The sequence below is a fragment of the Pelodiscus sinensis genome, chromosome 29, assembly GCF_049634645.1.
Source record: "Pelodiscus sinensis isolate JC-2024 chromosome 29, ASM4963464v1, whole genome shotgun sequence".
NCBI classification, from domain to species: domain Eukaryota; kingdom Metazoa; phylum Chordata; order Testudines; family Trionychidae; genus Pelodiscus; species Pelodiscus sinensis.
In genome coordinates, this window is record NC_134739.1 from 12,161,530 (window position 1) to 12,175,875 (window position 14,346).

Below are 14,346 nucleotides of genomic sequence, written 5' to 3' on the forward strand. Positions count from 1 at the left end.
CTGCACTAAGCCTATGGGTTACAGCTGCTCAAAGCCAGCAGGCCACTCCCAACAGAGATGGTTTGTCTAAATCACTCCCAAGAGGACGCTTTGTGTTAAGCAGTTCTGCGTGGGAGGCTCTTCCTAACCCAGGCGCTGCTAGGCAGTGCTAGACGCCAAGGGAGGTGGAGTCGAAAAAATGGTTTCACACCCATCGCAGCGCTTGCGTGGTTTATTTTTACAAGAATCCGTTGAAACAGGGCGAGGTTTTGTTCAGTTTGGATGGATTCATTGCGCCGAGCTAGTGCCCGAGAACCAGGCAGTGAAACTTAAAAACCAGAACCATCAATAGTGCCTGGCCAGCAAGAGCAGTAAACAAACCTGTGAGCTGCCATCTGCGGAAAATGGTCTGTCTACGTTTTGGACGGATTATATTTCCCCTTCAAATTTGGCAGAGGAAGAGTTTCTTGGGGGGAAGGGGGCAAACCAAACACCTCCCTGCCGGCCAACATTTTTTTTCCCATGAAAAACTGAATGTTTTTGAAGAAAAAAATTCAGTTGAGCACAGACACAGACATTTCAGGGTTTTTTTGCAATCATTAATTGAATGAAGCCTCACCCACACCCATTTTGGGGTTTGAGGGACCTTGCTCAGCCTCTATATGGGGTCCATTTATCTGCCCTGGGAAAGGAGCACCTGCAAATTCCACACCCCTAAAATACCTGCTCCAGGTGAGGCTTGAACTCACAACCTCAGCATTGCTCAGCCAAGTACTGCTGTATAAGTACTGTGCGCTAGCCCATTGCGCCACTGGAGCACATGGGGGCCTAGCTGTCACCCCTGACAGTCACTGTTGGGGTGACAATCACAGATGCTTATTCACCCCCCAGTCCCCTGCTCTACCCATTGGAACGGTGGTTTTCAACTGGCAGTTTTCCGATGCGGGGTCCCCAGCACTGGGCGGGGGAATGTCGGGCCCTGGGGCTCCTGGCTGCAGGGGGATCCTGTGAGCAACGGGGGCCTGAGGCAGCTTCCTGCCTAGCCTGGCACTGCAGACTGTCCTGCCCCCCAGAAGCGGCCGGCAGCAGGCCCGGCTCCTAGGTGGGAGGTAGGGAACACACAGGGCTCCATGCACTGCCCCTGCCCTGAGCACTAGCTCCACACTCCCGTTGTCTGGGAACCTGCTGCGGCTGCTTCTGGGGTGCAGCATGATCTGCGGGGCCAGGAGAGGCAGGAAGCTGCCTTAGCCCCCCCGCTACACCGATGCCCGGGAGCCACTTGAGGTCAGCCCCTCCTGTCCCAGCCCTGACCCTCCCAAGCCGGAGCCCCCTCCTGCCCCAGCCCTGACCCCCCCAAGCCAGAGCCCCCTCCTGCTCCAGCCCTGACCCCCCCGCAAGCCGGAGCCCCCTCCTGCCCCAGCCCTGACCCCCCACAAGCCAGAGCCCCCTCCTGCCCCAGCCCTGACCCCCCCAAGTCGGAGCCCCCTCCTGCACCCCACAGCTCTCATCCTGGGCCCTAACCCAGACCCCCCACTCCAGTCCAATGATGCTGGATCAACGATCGCTTCCGCCGGGTCATGAGAAGAAGAGGTTGAGAACCGCCGCCCTAAGGTGCTGTCTCCTACAGTCAAACCAGGCAGGCTGAAGGAGAAGCGCCCACCCCCTCTTACCACGCTGGCTGTGCTGTCAGCCGGGGGACTGGCGCTTCTCGGGAGGGCAGCCTGGTCCGGGGCGTGGTAGGGCAGCGAATACATCCAGGCCCAAATGTAGCCGTGTGCCGCCGGCAGGGGCTGCAGGAGCAAGGAGAGGAGCCACAGCCAGGCAGGAGAGGCCCGCATGGCGAAGAGCTGGCAGCAGGGAGATCTGCCCTTGGGAGCGACAGGCAACCCGGCGCTTTATATACCCCAGGGCCTATCTCAGCCCCTGCTGCTAAAGCTGTTTGACCCTCTAATGGGGAGGAAGAGGCAATCAGGGGTTAAGGGATTAGCCTAATCACCAGCCTTCCCCAAACAGCCCCCAGAATAAACGAGCCCCCAGGAGGGCAGGCTGGCTCCGGAATCCCTGAGCCCGCTAGGACAGCCCCGGGATGCGGCCGGCTCCAGCACCTCGCCAGTTAGCCAGAGTCCAGCCTCTTACTGCCTTCTGAGGCGGGTGCGAACGGCGGGTCTCGATGCGAAACCAGCGTGCAACATAGAATGCTGGGACCATACAGAGCCCGTCGCTCAGGGGGGCCGGGCACTTGGAACTTATGGCCAAGCAGGCGTCTTCTGATCATTTATTCTCACCCCCCAGCGTGACCCAGTCAGGGAACCTCATGCAGAGATTCAGTTCAGTCTGGGCTAGAACATATTTGTACGGCTCTTGTTTGTGCTGGCTTCGCCTCCCGCCCTTTGTTTGGCTTGTCTGCTTGACTTTAAGCTGGTTGGGGCAGGGTCTAGCATGAGGGGGCTAGGAGAGACTTATCATAATACAGCTATTAAATAATAATGGCCATTAACGAGCCCCTTGTGTAAGAGTCAGGGCATCGAACCCGGGCTTCCTGGCCAAGTTCCATTACTTGGGATCATGCAAGGGGCACAGACGGTCACGAAGCAAACACGGGAATGTGGGTTTGTGAGCGAGACAGCAGACGAGAGAAGTAGTTTTGCTTTGACTAGAAATCTGTTTGGATCTGGCAACTCCCTGGCCGCACGACCGCTGAAATGTGCTAGCCACAGCATTGTTATTATTAGCTGCCTTGGAAGGCCTCGGTTTTTGCTGAGAAACGACACACCAGCCCAGGCAAAAGTACTTCCAGTTGGTGAGCTTCGGAACGGAGAGATAAGCCAAGTTAGACAAGTGCTGGTCGGGAACGGATTTGAGGTTGATTTACAGATGTTGCCTTTCCTGCGTTGGCTGCGTGACACTGACTGTTTGTGCCTTCACGGGGATAAAGCTTGAACGTTTTGAATCTCATCGTGTCCAGTAATTTTCGGCTCTTCCTCTGCTCAGAATTTCCTGCAACTGTGAACACTGAAAAGGAAAAAAAAACAAAAACCAAAACGATGCTTCAAACTAAACATCAGTATTTATCTGTCAAAATTATACAAAAATAAAAATCGAATTCGGCCAGGCCTGAGGATATCCTGGCTCTGTAGAGACAGCAACATCCCTAATGGACTTACGAGCTGAAGAGACAAGGCAGACAGGCTGGCTGTCCCCATTTCACAGATGGGAGAACTGAGGCATAGCTCCTCAGAGGTACTGAGGTCCCTAATTCCTAATGACGTCAGTGGGAGCAAGGCGCCTGAGGTGACACAGGCTTAGCTGTGGCAGGCAGAAGGATTGAACACCGATTTTCTGAGGCTTTGTTGTGACTGGAAGTGGCCGGGTGGAACAGTGGGAGGGCCGGGGTCTCATTCAGTGAAGGGGTCACTACGAAGGATGTGTCCTTTCCTGTGTTGGGGTCTGCACAGGCTGGTGTGGTTTTCAGGTACATTACCAGGCACCGTTCATGCCAGTCTGCACCTGCCAGGGCTTTGTGACACCCTTTTAGATACTTGAAAACTGCTCTCATGTCCCTTCTCAGTCTTCTCTTTTCTAAACTAAACAAGCCCAAATCTTTCAGTCTTTCCTCATAGCTCATGTTCTCTAGACCTTCTCCAATTTCTCCACATCTTTCCTGAAACGTGGTGCCCAGAACTGGACACAAAACTCCAACTGAGGCCTAATCAGCGCAGAGTAGAGCGGAAGAATGACGTCTCCTGTCTTGCTCACAACACTCCTGTTAATGCCTCCCAGAATCATATTTGCTCTTTTTGCAACAGTGTCACACTAGTGACTCATATTTAGCTTTTGGTCCACTATGACCCCTAGAACTCCTTCCTAGACAGTCGCTTTCCATTCTGTATGTGTGAAACTGATTGTTCCTGCAAAAATGATGAGGGGTTTGGAACAGGTTCCATATGAAGAGAGATTAAAAAGATTTGGACTTTTCATCTTAGAAAAGAGGAGACTAAGGGGGGATAGGTCTATATCATGACTGGAGTGGAAAAAGCGAACAAGGAAAAGTTATTTACTTATTTCCACAATATATGAACTAGGGGTCACCAAATGAAATGAATAGGCAGCAGGTTTATAACAAACAAAAGGACGTTTTTCTTCACTCAGTGCACAGTCAACCTGTGGAACTCCTTGCCAGAGGACTTTATCAGGGTTAAAAAAAGAGCTAGATAGATAGAGGTTAGGTCTATCAATGGCTAATAGTCAGGATGGGTAGGAATGGTGTTCCTAGCCTCTGTGTGTCTGGAAATGGATGACAGGAGAGGGATCATGTGATGATTATTGTGTTCCCTCCCTCTGGGGCATCTGGCATTGGCCAGTGTCGGCAGACAGGATACTGGGCTAGATGGATCTTTGGTCTGACCCAGTACGGCCACTCTTATGTTCTCCCTAAGTGCAGCACTTTGCATTTGTCCTTATTAAACTTTATCCTATTTACCTCAGACCATTTCTCCAGTTTGTCCAGAACATTTTGAATTCTGACCCTACCCTCCAAAGCCCTGGCAACCCCTCCCAGCTTGGCAGCATCTGCAAACGTAAGAAGCGTTCTCTCGGTGCCGTTATCTAAATCGTTGATCGGGCCCAAAACAGACCCCTGCGGAACCCCACCTGTGATGCCCTTCCAGCATGACTGTGAACCATTAAGGTGCTGTCGTGATCTAGTGGGCAGGTGATCTAGTGATGGCAACTGACAACCAGGACTCCTGGGTTCTACGTTCACGGAATGATTCTTGGTGGAGTCATGCCTTCGCCCCCTGCCTCGGTTTCCCCATTTGCAAGGAAGGGGCCTAATGATGCTATAAAGCGCTTGCAGAGCCTCTTGGCCCAGCTGGGGCGTATTATTAGCCTCAGCTGTCTAGAGGCGTCCCTGGGGGTAGTTTATGGACCTGTCGCCTCATCCCCCTGCCTGAGCCTCTCCTAATGGGTTTGCAAATGGCTGTGTTTGCCCGGTGCTGCGGGCCTTATCTGGGACAAATTGGCCCAGCTGGGGGGCTGAGTGGACTGACCCACTGTGGGCAAACAAGCAAATGCAGTCCGCTGTGCTGATTCTCCCTAGACAATGCTGCTTCCCAGTGACTGATTCCTCCCCTTTACCTCCCCCTCCAGTTCCTGCCTCTTTAATACATTTTACAGTAAGTCAAATACACCCCTTAGCCCCAGAGACGGCCTGCGTAGGGGGCGGCCAGGCCTTGTGCTAGGCCTTGAATGTCACCCACCGCAGCTAACCAAGATCACAGTAACGTTGGACTCTCCTGCCCGTTATTTCTGCTCCCGTGTGGCAGGGTATTTACACAGTTTGATGAGCTGAGCTCTCTTCTGCTGTCGCCCCAGCTAATTAGATTGTGTGGTAAAGTCTAGGCCTAAAAATGAGATTAACCCAGCGACTTTGCTAAGGGCTGTGGAAATAGTGGCAGCGACAGACATAATTAAGCACTGGAGAATTCTTCCGTCAGCCTCCTTACTACCTCTCGGACAGGTGGATTAAGGACATTGACTGAAAACGCCTGTCTGTCAAGGAAGGAACGATTTATACTACAGCAAGGCAGTGTAACGGTGTCACTGGAGTGTGGGCACAGCCTGTGCTTTCAAAGTCTGTGTCTGGTGGCGGAAGAAAGTGGGAACCATCACGCGGACAGTTCCCAGAAACCATCGGACCCATAAGCAGAACCTGCAGCTGTGTTCCTGTTTGAAACCTCGTGGTTTGTAAATTGGCCGCCTGGCTCGGGGTTTGGGAGGGGTTGGAACGGACAATGCTGTGTGTGTGTTTTCTGGTGGTGCACATCCACACATGCCTTGGTGCACATCACAAAATGTATTCCACCCATGGATGGGACAAATTAGAGGGAACACGGCTTGTTGACCCAGCTTAACAAGATACTCTGCTACCGGGGTGGTGTAGTGCTATGGACCCCACAGGACTGGGTGTTGAGTAAGCTCACTATTCCTCACTCTGTCGCAGGCCTCAGTTTCCCCATTTGTAAACCAGGGTGACTCTCCTGCCCTCCTCTTTGAAGTGTTTTGTGATCTGATGAGGAGTGGCTCTATGCAGGAGCCAGGGAGCATGGGAGGGCTGCATGGGGTTTGGGGTCTGATTCTCCCCTGTAGTAGTCTAGTCTCCCGGGTCTTTCTGGAATTTGTCTCCAGTCCTCTCCTTTCTCCTCGGCACTCGGGTTGCCAGCCCCCTGGATTGTGCTGGACAAGTCTCTAGGCTCTAAAGATTCGTCTTGAGTTAAGTATTCTATCATGCGGTGAAACCTCTGGGGACAGACCCAGCCAAGCTGGCAGTCCTCCTAGCCACAGCACATCTAAGCCAGCCCGGTGACCCCATTAAAATGGGATTGCGACCCACTGTGGAGTCCTGACCAGTGTTCCCCATAAGCAGAGCACTTGGACGGCCACCCAGAAGAGATTCCAGTGCCGCCCAGCTGATTAGCAGAGTGCCCACAGCTAGGTTTTGTGTTTCCACTGGTGGTGCACATCCACACATGTATCGGTGCATGTGGAAAAATTTATTCCGCACATGGGTGTAAAATATTAGTTGGAACATTGGTCCTGGCCCACTGTTTAAGAACGGCTGGATTAGTAGAAAAATGCAATTCTAGCAAGCAACTAGGGTTGCCAAGAGTCCGGTTTTCACCTGGACTGTCCATTATTTGGGTCCCCCGTCTGGTAAAAAAACCCAGAAAATATCAGACATGTGAAATGTCTGGTATTTTCTGTTTTTCTCGGACGGAAGGCTGGTGAGGACAATTTTCCCCTGCTGCATCTGGCGGGGGCAGGGGAATGAGGAGTGCGGGGCCATTTAAAGGCGTAGTGCCTTTTTTTTTTCTCAACAATTTTGGTCTCCCCCTTTTTTTTTTCTCAACAGAATTTTTTCCCAGTAGTTTTTTTTTTGGGGGGGGGGGCGGTATTTGGTATTTTTTTGTTCAATCATCTGGCAACCCTACAGGCCACATATACGTCTACTGAAGTCAGTGAGTGTAAATCAAGTGGGAACTAAACCTAGTTTTCAGCCTCAGCTTGCAAACATGCCCCTTCCTCCGGCCCCTTCAGGGTCCCCCTGTTGCTGGCCCCGTTTCCACCCCAGGGACTGCTCACCATCCGGGGGGGGGGGGGGGGGGGAGGCGGGAAGAGAGGGAGTCCTAAGAAATCTTTTGAAAACCGGCTGTCGCAGCAGCATCCTGTCCTGGATGACACGCTTAGGCTCCAATCTAGGCGCTAGGAAGCAGCTGATCTATCCTTGAAACAGAGGCTGGGAGCCAGGATTCCTGGTTTCTCTCTGCTCTCCCCCCGATCGCTGTGTGTTTATAGAGTGTCTTACACGGCAAATATGTATTTAGCGCCGTAGAGCGTAGGGTTGCCAGGTGTCCGGTTGTGAACCAGACAGTCTAGTATCTGAGCTTTCTGTTCGGGAAACAAATTGAGAAAATAGAAATGAGAATATAGAAATGTTGGGTATTTTCTAAATCAGGTGGAATGTCGATTGTGATGTCATGTCAAGTGTGTCCGGTATTTTTGTTGAAACCATCTGGCAACCCTACGGTAGAGCCGCTTCCCTTTATCAGCCTCTCGCTGGGCATTTGTGCTTGTCACATTTGGTCTAGGGCGACTGAATCTAACCTGTGGGCTCTTTGATTATGAAGACTGTTCAAAGCAGGCCCAGGCACTGAAAGGTGCGCGGGAAAGGCATGGTGTGATCCGAGCAGCACTGAGGACTGGCTGTCCTTAGCCCCGCCCCTTCCACCTGAGGCCTCCCCTTTCCGGGCAACTTCTGTTGCCAGGCCATATTCCCGTATGTGGACCCGTTTTCTGCCGACCTCCTAGAAAGTTCTGGACCTTCATAGAATCTTGTGGACCCTTCTGGACTTTCTGAGAGTAACATTTTCCTGAATGCGCCTAGACTGTGGCCAGCCGCGCCCTAACGGGGATAAAAGGGGCGTCGCCCGTCGATCGGTGAGATATAGGAACAAAGTGAAGTCAAGCGGGAACCCGGCTGGGATACAGTGAACCTTGTCTTTGTGTGTCATTGTGCACGTGTACGCGTGTTTTTGAGACTTGAAGCGTGCAAGTAGTGCCCAGTAAAGGACACATTTCACGGGACGCCAAAGATATCAATCAAGCTTCTCTCAATGCAACAATATAGAATGGGTCAGGAAAAAAACTCCTGCCCTGAGGCAGCGTTTGGACTGGGGATGGCCCTGTCTACCCTTTTACCTGGGTGTGGTCTTTGAAAAACAGGATTATCTGGACTTTTTCAAGCCAACGCTCGGGGCAGGGAGGATGAGTGGTGAGTGACAAAGATAAAGGCTGTAAGCAGTGAGCAAGGGCAAGAGAACATAACTCTTCATGGCTTGGCTTTCATGTTTACACGGCCTGTCCCCCTCCCGCCCCCTCCCCGGCAGGCTGTATTTCCTGGCTTTCAGAGGTTTCCTCTTTGGGGAATGAGGCAGCCCCAGGGAACCCGAGCTCTGTGCTAATGAATATTTTTGGCAGCCAACGAGAGGCAAAATGGAGTCTCCCGGGAAACTTCCTTACTCAGAGGACAACTAGATTCAAAGCCAGCCAAGCCAGGAGCAGAAGAATTTGGAGAGATTTCAAGGGCTGCGTAAGCCAGAGCGACCCCTATTCGAGAAGCAACACATTCAGCTCCCGTGGTCGACACAACTTCTCTGACACAGTCGCTTACCTACCAGTGAGGAAAATGCCGGGGTGGAAAGAGTTAACGGTGCTGGGTTATTTCCCTCCCTTCGTAAAGGCCGTCTCTTATCTAGCGCTTTGCCTCTCTAGATGCTCAAAGCACTTTACACAGGAGAGACTCATAGACTTTAAGGTCAGAAGGGACCATTATGATCATCTAGTCTGACCCCCTGCACAGTGCAAGCCACAGAATCTCACCCACCCCTCCTAGAATAATCCTCTCACCTATATCTCCGATATTGAAGCCTTCAAATACTTTGAAGGTCCCAAGATGCAGAGAGTCCTCCAGCTGTGATCTGCGCCCCATGCTACAGAGGAAGGCGAAAAACCTCCAGGGTCTCTGCCAATCTACCCTGGAGGAAAATTCCTTCCCGACCCCAAATATTTCGATCAGCTAAACCCTGAGCATGTGGGCAAGACCCACCAGCCAGACACCCAGAAATTCTCTATAGTAACTCCTATCATCCCTCCCTTGACATATTTCCCACTGAAAATGAATGGTCAATTAGTTACCAAGATCATATTCTCTCATCAACCCATCCCCTGTGGGATTAACCCCATTTTACAGATGGAGAAACTGAGGTGGCTCAGGAAACTTGTTCTTGAGCCCTGCCCATGTCAAGGGCCTGGCAGGGCCTCTCTTCTCTGGAGCAGGTGTCTCAGACCAAACGGTACTGCTCTCCCCTTTCGGAAAGCTACGAGCCAGGCAGTGTTCTGGGCTGGGAATATTTCAGCAGCAGGTGTTGGTGGCTGTTATTTGTGCACTATGTCTCTGAGATCTGTCAGTCCTCCCAAGGTTTAATTCTCCAGCTTGTACCACGATGATCAGAAATGGAGGAACAAACCAGCATTCGTGAAAAGCTTTAATTCTCCGTCAGGCTGCGGCTCAGAGTCACTCCCTAGACAAACATTCCTTACAGCTCAGCCTCTCCCATTGGTGTAATGCAGTGTGAAGGCCCAGTGTGTTAATAACAGTCCTTGTGAAATCTACTCTGCAATAACAGACTTTCCTCCAGTAGAGGGGGTATAGCTCAGTGGTAGAGCATTTGACTGCAGATCAAGAGGTCCCCGGTTCAAATCCGGGTGCCCCCTCATTTTTTTTTCCTGAATGCCACAGATTTTGAGCTTGTGATCCCTGCTCTGCAGGGAAAATGCTGTAATGGGCAGTTGTTTTTGTAGCTCCTGCAGCATTAATACTGGGCTTAGCCTTGCCCATCCTGTCTCCAGTTAGTTTAGTTTTAAGGGAGTTGTTCCCTCCCACGTAAAGACTTTTGGGGAACGGACGGGGATGGAGGAGAGGGGTGCAATGCGTGGAAATGTTTAATTAGTGTCATTTTCTGACTCTGTCCAGGTCCAGCCCCATAGCAAGGAAGGCAGGAGTTGCTACTGAAAATGTGCCAAGGGACTTGGGAGCCTGCAGATCTCACTGGGGGGGGGGGGGAGGGGGTGTCAGTCATTGTCTAGCTGCCGCTCTCAGGCACTAATCTAGTTTTGATTTTTATTTCAGTGCCCCCAAAGCCCTGGGCGCTGTATCAGGCCTAGGACATAAAGACGGCCTGGAATAAGGAGTAAGGACTTGGAGCCAGCCCAGCCTATTGATGTCATGGCCCCGCTATGGAGCGGCTGTGTTGGGGAGCTGCCGCCTGAGCATGGTAAAACCCAGCTGTGAGGTGATCCAGAGGAGGGCAGGGCAGAATTTTTTCTAATGTGGTCAATGCACGTGAGGAATAAATTTTATTTTGTGCGCCAATGTATATGCAGATGTGCACCACCAATAGAAATACACTGGCTGTGGGTGCTCTGCTGATCAGCTGGGAAGCATTTTAATCTCTCCTGAGCGGCCGCCCAAGTGCCCAGCTTACAGGGAACCCTGCTCAGGGTCTGTGGCGGGACAGAGAGCTGCCTGGCTCAGAGGTGATAAGTGGGGGTACCTGGGAACTTCTGGGTTGAATGTGAGGTTGGAAACCCAAAGAGGGAAGGGCTGAGCACGCTACATGCTTGATCACAGACCCGCAGGGCTGGGAAGGTCTCTAGGAATTTCTTAAGCCTTCAGCCACCCATGCTGAGGCAGGGCCAAGCAAACCCAGAAAATCCCTGTTCCAAAAACCCTCCATGATGGGGATTCCTCTCAACCTGTTCCGGTGCTTCACTATCTCAGAGGGGAGAGCGTCTCCTTAGTCTAAGGACCCTGGCCGGTTACTGGGAGCGCTGGGCTGCCCCCCAAGCAGCATTACTGTGCCTCGGCCTGCTCTGTTGGAGTCAGTGGGGGAGTCAGACACCCGGAGACCCCCGAACGGGAGATGCGCTGGGAGACGCCGAGGCAGCGCCTTGTTGCGGGGCTGGGAGTGACGGGGGAGCTGTTGCAATGGGGTGAAATACAAGGGGACAGGACCAAGGGCGGAGTTTCGGGAGGGTGGGTAGCACCGGGATGCGGCTTCCTTTTCTTCCCGTTCCCCCCACTCTCAGGGAGCGAGGGGCAAGTACTTGCATGGCCTGATTTACTCCTCTGCCCCCTCCCTTCGCCAGCAAGGGTCAGAGGCCTGCAGCAATGCAAGTATTTTCCCCTCGCTCCCTGACTGTCTGGGGAACAGGAGGAAAAGCAAGCCGCGGCCAGGTGTGCATGGCTGTAACCCTACAATAACAAACCAGGGGATCAAAAGCTGGGCAAGGCGGAGCAGGGCATCTAGTCCCTAGCCTGGACCGTGCCGAGTTTTCTCATAAGAACATAAGAACGGCCGTACTGGGTCAGACCAAAGGTCCATCTAGCCCAGGAGCCTGTCTGCCGACAGTGGCCAGCACCAGGTGCCCCAGAGAGGGTGGACCGAAGACAATGATCAAGCGATTTGTCTCCTGCCATCCCTCTTCAGCCTCTGACAAACAGAGGCCAGGGACACCATTTTATCCCCTGGCTAATAGCCTTTTATGGACCTAACCTCCATGAAATTATCTAGCTTCTTTTTAAACTCTGTTATAGTCCCAGCCTTCCCAGCCTCCTCTGGCAAGGAGTTCCACAGGTTGGCTACACGCATTCTCCATTTGCCAGCGGTTTGTTTGGGCTGATCCTAAGTGCCCGATGGGATGGGGTCCCCCCCTTGCCCCAAATCCACCCATCTCTGCCAAGAAGCTTGCCTTATATTTGCTCTCTGTTGTCCCCCTTTCTAAATGCCGCCCTCTTATTCCTAGTCCCTCCCCTCCTTGGTCTGGGTATTTACGAGGTGCCGAGGCAGGGCTGAAGGGACAGTGCTAAGCAGGTGGCTTTTCAGCCAGGTGGCCACGGCGCAGCTCCGGACAGCACCATGCGCTGGGCAGCGGCTCCCTTCCGTCGGCAGATTGATTGGGGTTTAGGGGCTTCCAAACAAGCACCCGGGTCTTAGGGCTCTTGTTCTCCTTTTCCAGGCCCCGGGTCCTGTTTTTGCTGGGAGAAGGAACCGATGGCTGCTTGGATTTCGCAGAGCGGCACCTCCAGGCCAGCCGGAATCAGGGCTCCCCGGTCAAAGGCCCCCCAGAAGAGCTCACCGTAGAAGCCGTGCTAAGGGAGGGGGGTTCGGTTTCAATGTCCTGCCGAACCGGACTGGGGAAGGGGAAAGGGCCTCGGGAAGGGGGGTGAGGAATAGACGGCATGAAACCAGGGGACAAACCGCAGAATGAGACTTTATTTCCCTCTGTGCCAGGAGGGGGCAGCAGGACTCCGTGGCTGCCGGGATGCCAGGCCTACGGGAGGCCCTGGGCTGCACCTCTCCCGGGCCACAGACCTAGCCCGGCGGATTTCCAACTTTTTTTCTCGTGACCTAGTTGAAGAAAACGGTCGATGCCACGACCCGACCGAATGGGACTGGAGTGGGGGCTCCGGGGTGGGGCTGGGGATGGGAGCTTTGGGGGCTCCGGCTTTGGGGAGGTGGGGGTCACGCTGGGGCAGGAGGGGCTGACCTCAAGTGGGTCGCGGGCAGCGGTGCAGCAGGGGGGCTAAGGCAGCTCCCTGCTTCTCCTGGCCCCACAGACCAGGCTGCGCCCCAGAAGCAGCCGCGGCAGGTCCCCAGCCAACGGGCGCAGGGAGCTAGTGCTCGGGGCAGGGGCAGTGCACCGAGTCCTGTGAGCCCGCCCCCTCTCACACCTGGGAGCCAGGCCTGTTGCCCCCACTGCTCATCTGATCCCCTGCAACCATGAGTCCCGGGGCCCGACATCCCACCCCCCAGGGCTTGTCGGAAAACCTCTGGCCTGGGCGAATTGCAAAGCGGGAGGACGCAGGCTGCTCCCAAGAGCAGAAGGGAGAAAAGGGGCCCGGCCGCAGGAGCAAAGCAAACGCTTCCCTGCGCCCTGGTGTCCCTGCTCCCAAGCCTGCGCCGGGTGGGTGTCTGCCTGGAGACGAATGGGGAGGCTCCAGCTTCATGCAACCTGCCCCCCTCCACCGAGCTGTGTGTCCTGTGCAGATCCCTGCCCCCCAGGCTGTCGTTAGCGGCCTGGGAGCCGGGTCTCCGCCCCCCCTCCCAGCTCTGGGTCCCTGCAGCCCCTCCTGCGGGGCCGGGTTTCCTCTCCGTTCCCGGGTGCACTGGCACCCCCCTCCGTGGGCTGGGGCACACATGGCCTCTTTGGCCCGACATAACCAGCAGGGCCCTGCGGCTCTGGGCTGATGGACTCTGAGCACCTCTGTCCGGGCCAGGCGCTGCCTGGAGACTCAGGGAGGCAGCGGTTTGGGGTTGGCCCCGGAGGGCGGGTCTCCATGGACTTTCTTAGCCTGGGGCTGGCGGTGCGGACGGGGTGCCCCAGGCCAGAGCCAAGCAGGGCCCAGACGGAGGCGCTGCCAGACAGCCGGGGTGGGAGCTGATTCTTGGGCTCACTAACTACTCAAGAACTCAGTGAAATGCTGGCGGGGGCCGGGAGAGGGAAACAAGGGGGACACCTTTCCCCCAGCATCTCTAGGAGCATCGGGGGGGCTGTTGGCCCCCCGAAACTAGCAAGAATCGGGACCCAGTCCTGAAGGCCAGGGAGGGTGGGTGTGATCTGGATTTCTGCCTCACGGCAATACCCAGCTGACCCGAACCCGGCCCGGCCTCCCTCCCTCCCCGGTGCAGCCACTAGCCAGGCCAGAGACGCGCAGGTGGGAGGCTTGTGCCGTTCCACGAGGAAACAGAGGAAGAGGGGGCGTCTGATGGTGCAATTGGCATCTGGGTGCCCTTGCGCTGTCGGCAGAGCAGACAGGAATGGGGGTGGGGAGCTAATGTACAGGAGCCAGGTGCTGGATATACACCCCCGGGATTTCCATGCCCCCCCCCCGCTGGGGGGGGTGCATTCCCCCCAAATTCCCTCCCAGTGGCCAATGCTGTGTTGCTACATTAGGCATTTTCCAACCTCCCTGTAAATTCCAGGGGGCTCTAGTTTCAGTTCCTGGGAGAATCCCTGCCTGAGACAGCAAATTCCAGGGGATCCCGTTTTGTCGTCAGAGCCCCGGGCCTGGAAAAGCAGCTACGGGTGGGCGGGCAGGAGGATGGGCTGGTAGTGGGAACATTCCAATCGTGGACACCCAGGTTTGCTTCCTGTGAATGTGCCCGAGATCTGGGGAGCCCCAATTCCGCTTTCGGTGGGAGCGGTTGAACCAGGAATAGCAAACACCTAAGGTCACTCCATAAACAG

General features: G+C 54.4%; 1 long non-coding RNA gene and 2 other non-coding genes across 3 annotated transcripts; 2 read left to right on the plus strand and 1 right to left on the minus strand.

Moving 5' to 3' along the window:
• Positions 1–703: 703 nt before the first annotated feature.
• On the minus strand, positions 704–797 carry TRNAI-UAU (transfer RNA isoleucine (anticodon UAU)). The gene is made up of 2 exons: positions 760–797; positions 704–739 (listed from the first exon to the last, which is right to left on the minus strand). It is a non-coding gene; the product is annotated as a tRNA-Ile (tRNA).
• A 6,760-nt stretch (positions 798–7,557) lies between these two features.
• Positions 7,558–12,475, plus strand: LOC112546298 (uncharacterized). The gene is made up of 3 exons (XR_003089965.2): positions 7,558–8,713; positions 10,226–10,370; positions 12,115–12,475. It is a non-coding gene; the product is annotated as an uncharacterized LOC112546298 (long non-coding RNA).
• TRNAC-GCA (transfer RNA cysteine (anticodon GCA)) lies at positions 9,739–9,810 on the plus strand. The gene has a single exon. It is a non-coding gene; the product is annotated as a tRNA-Cys (tRNA).
• Positions 12,476–14,346: the final 1,871 nt, after the last annotated feature.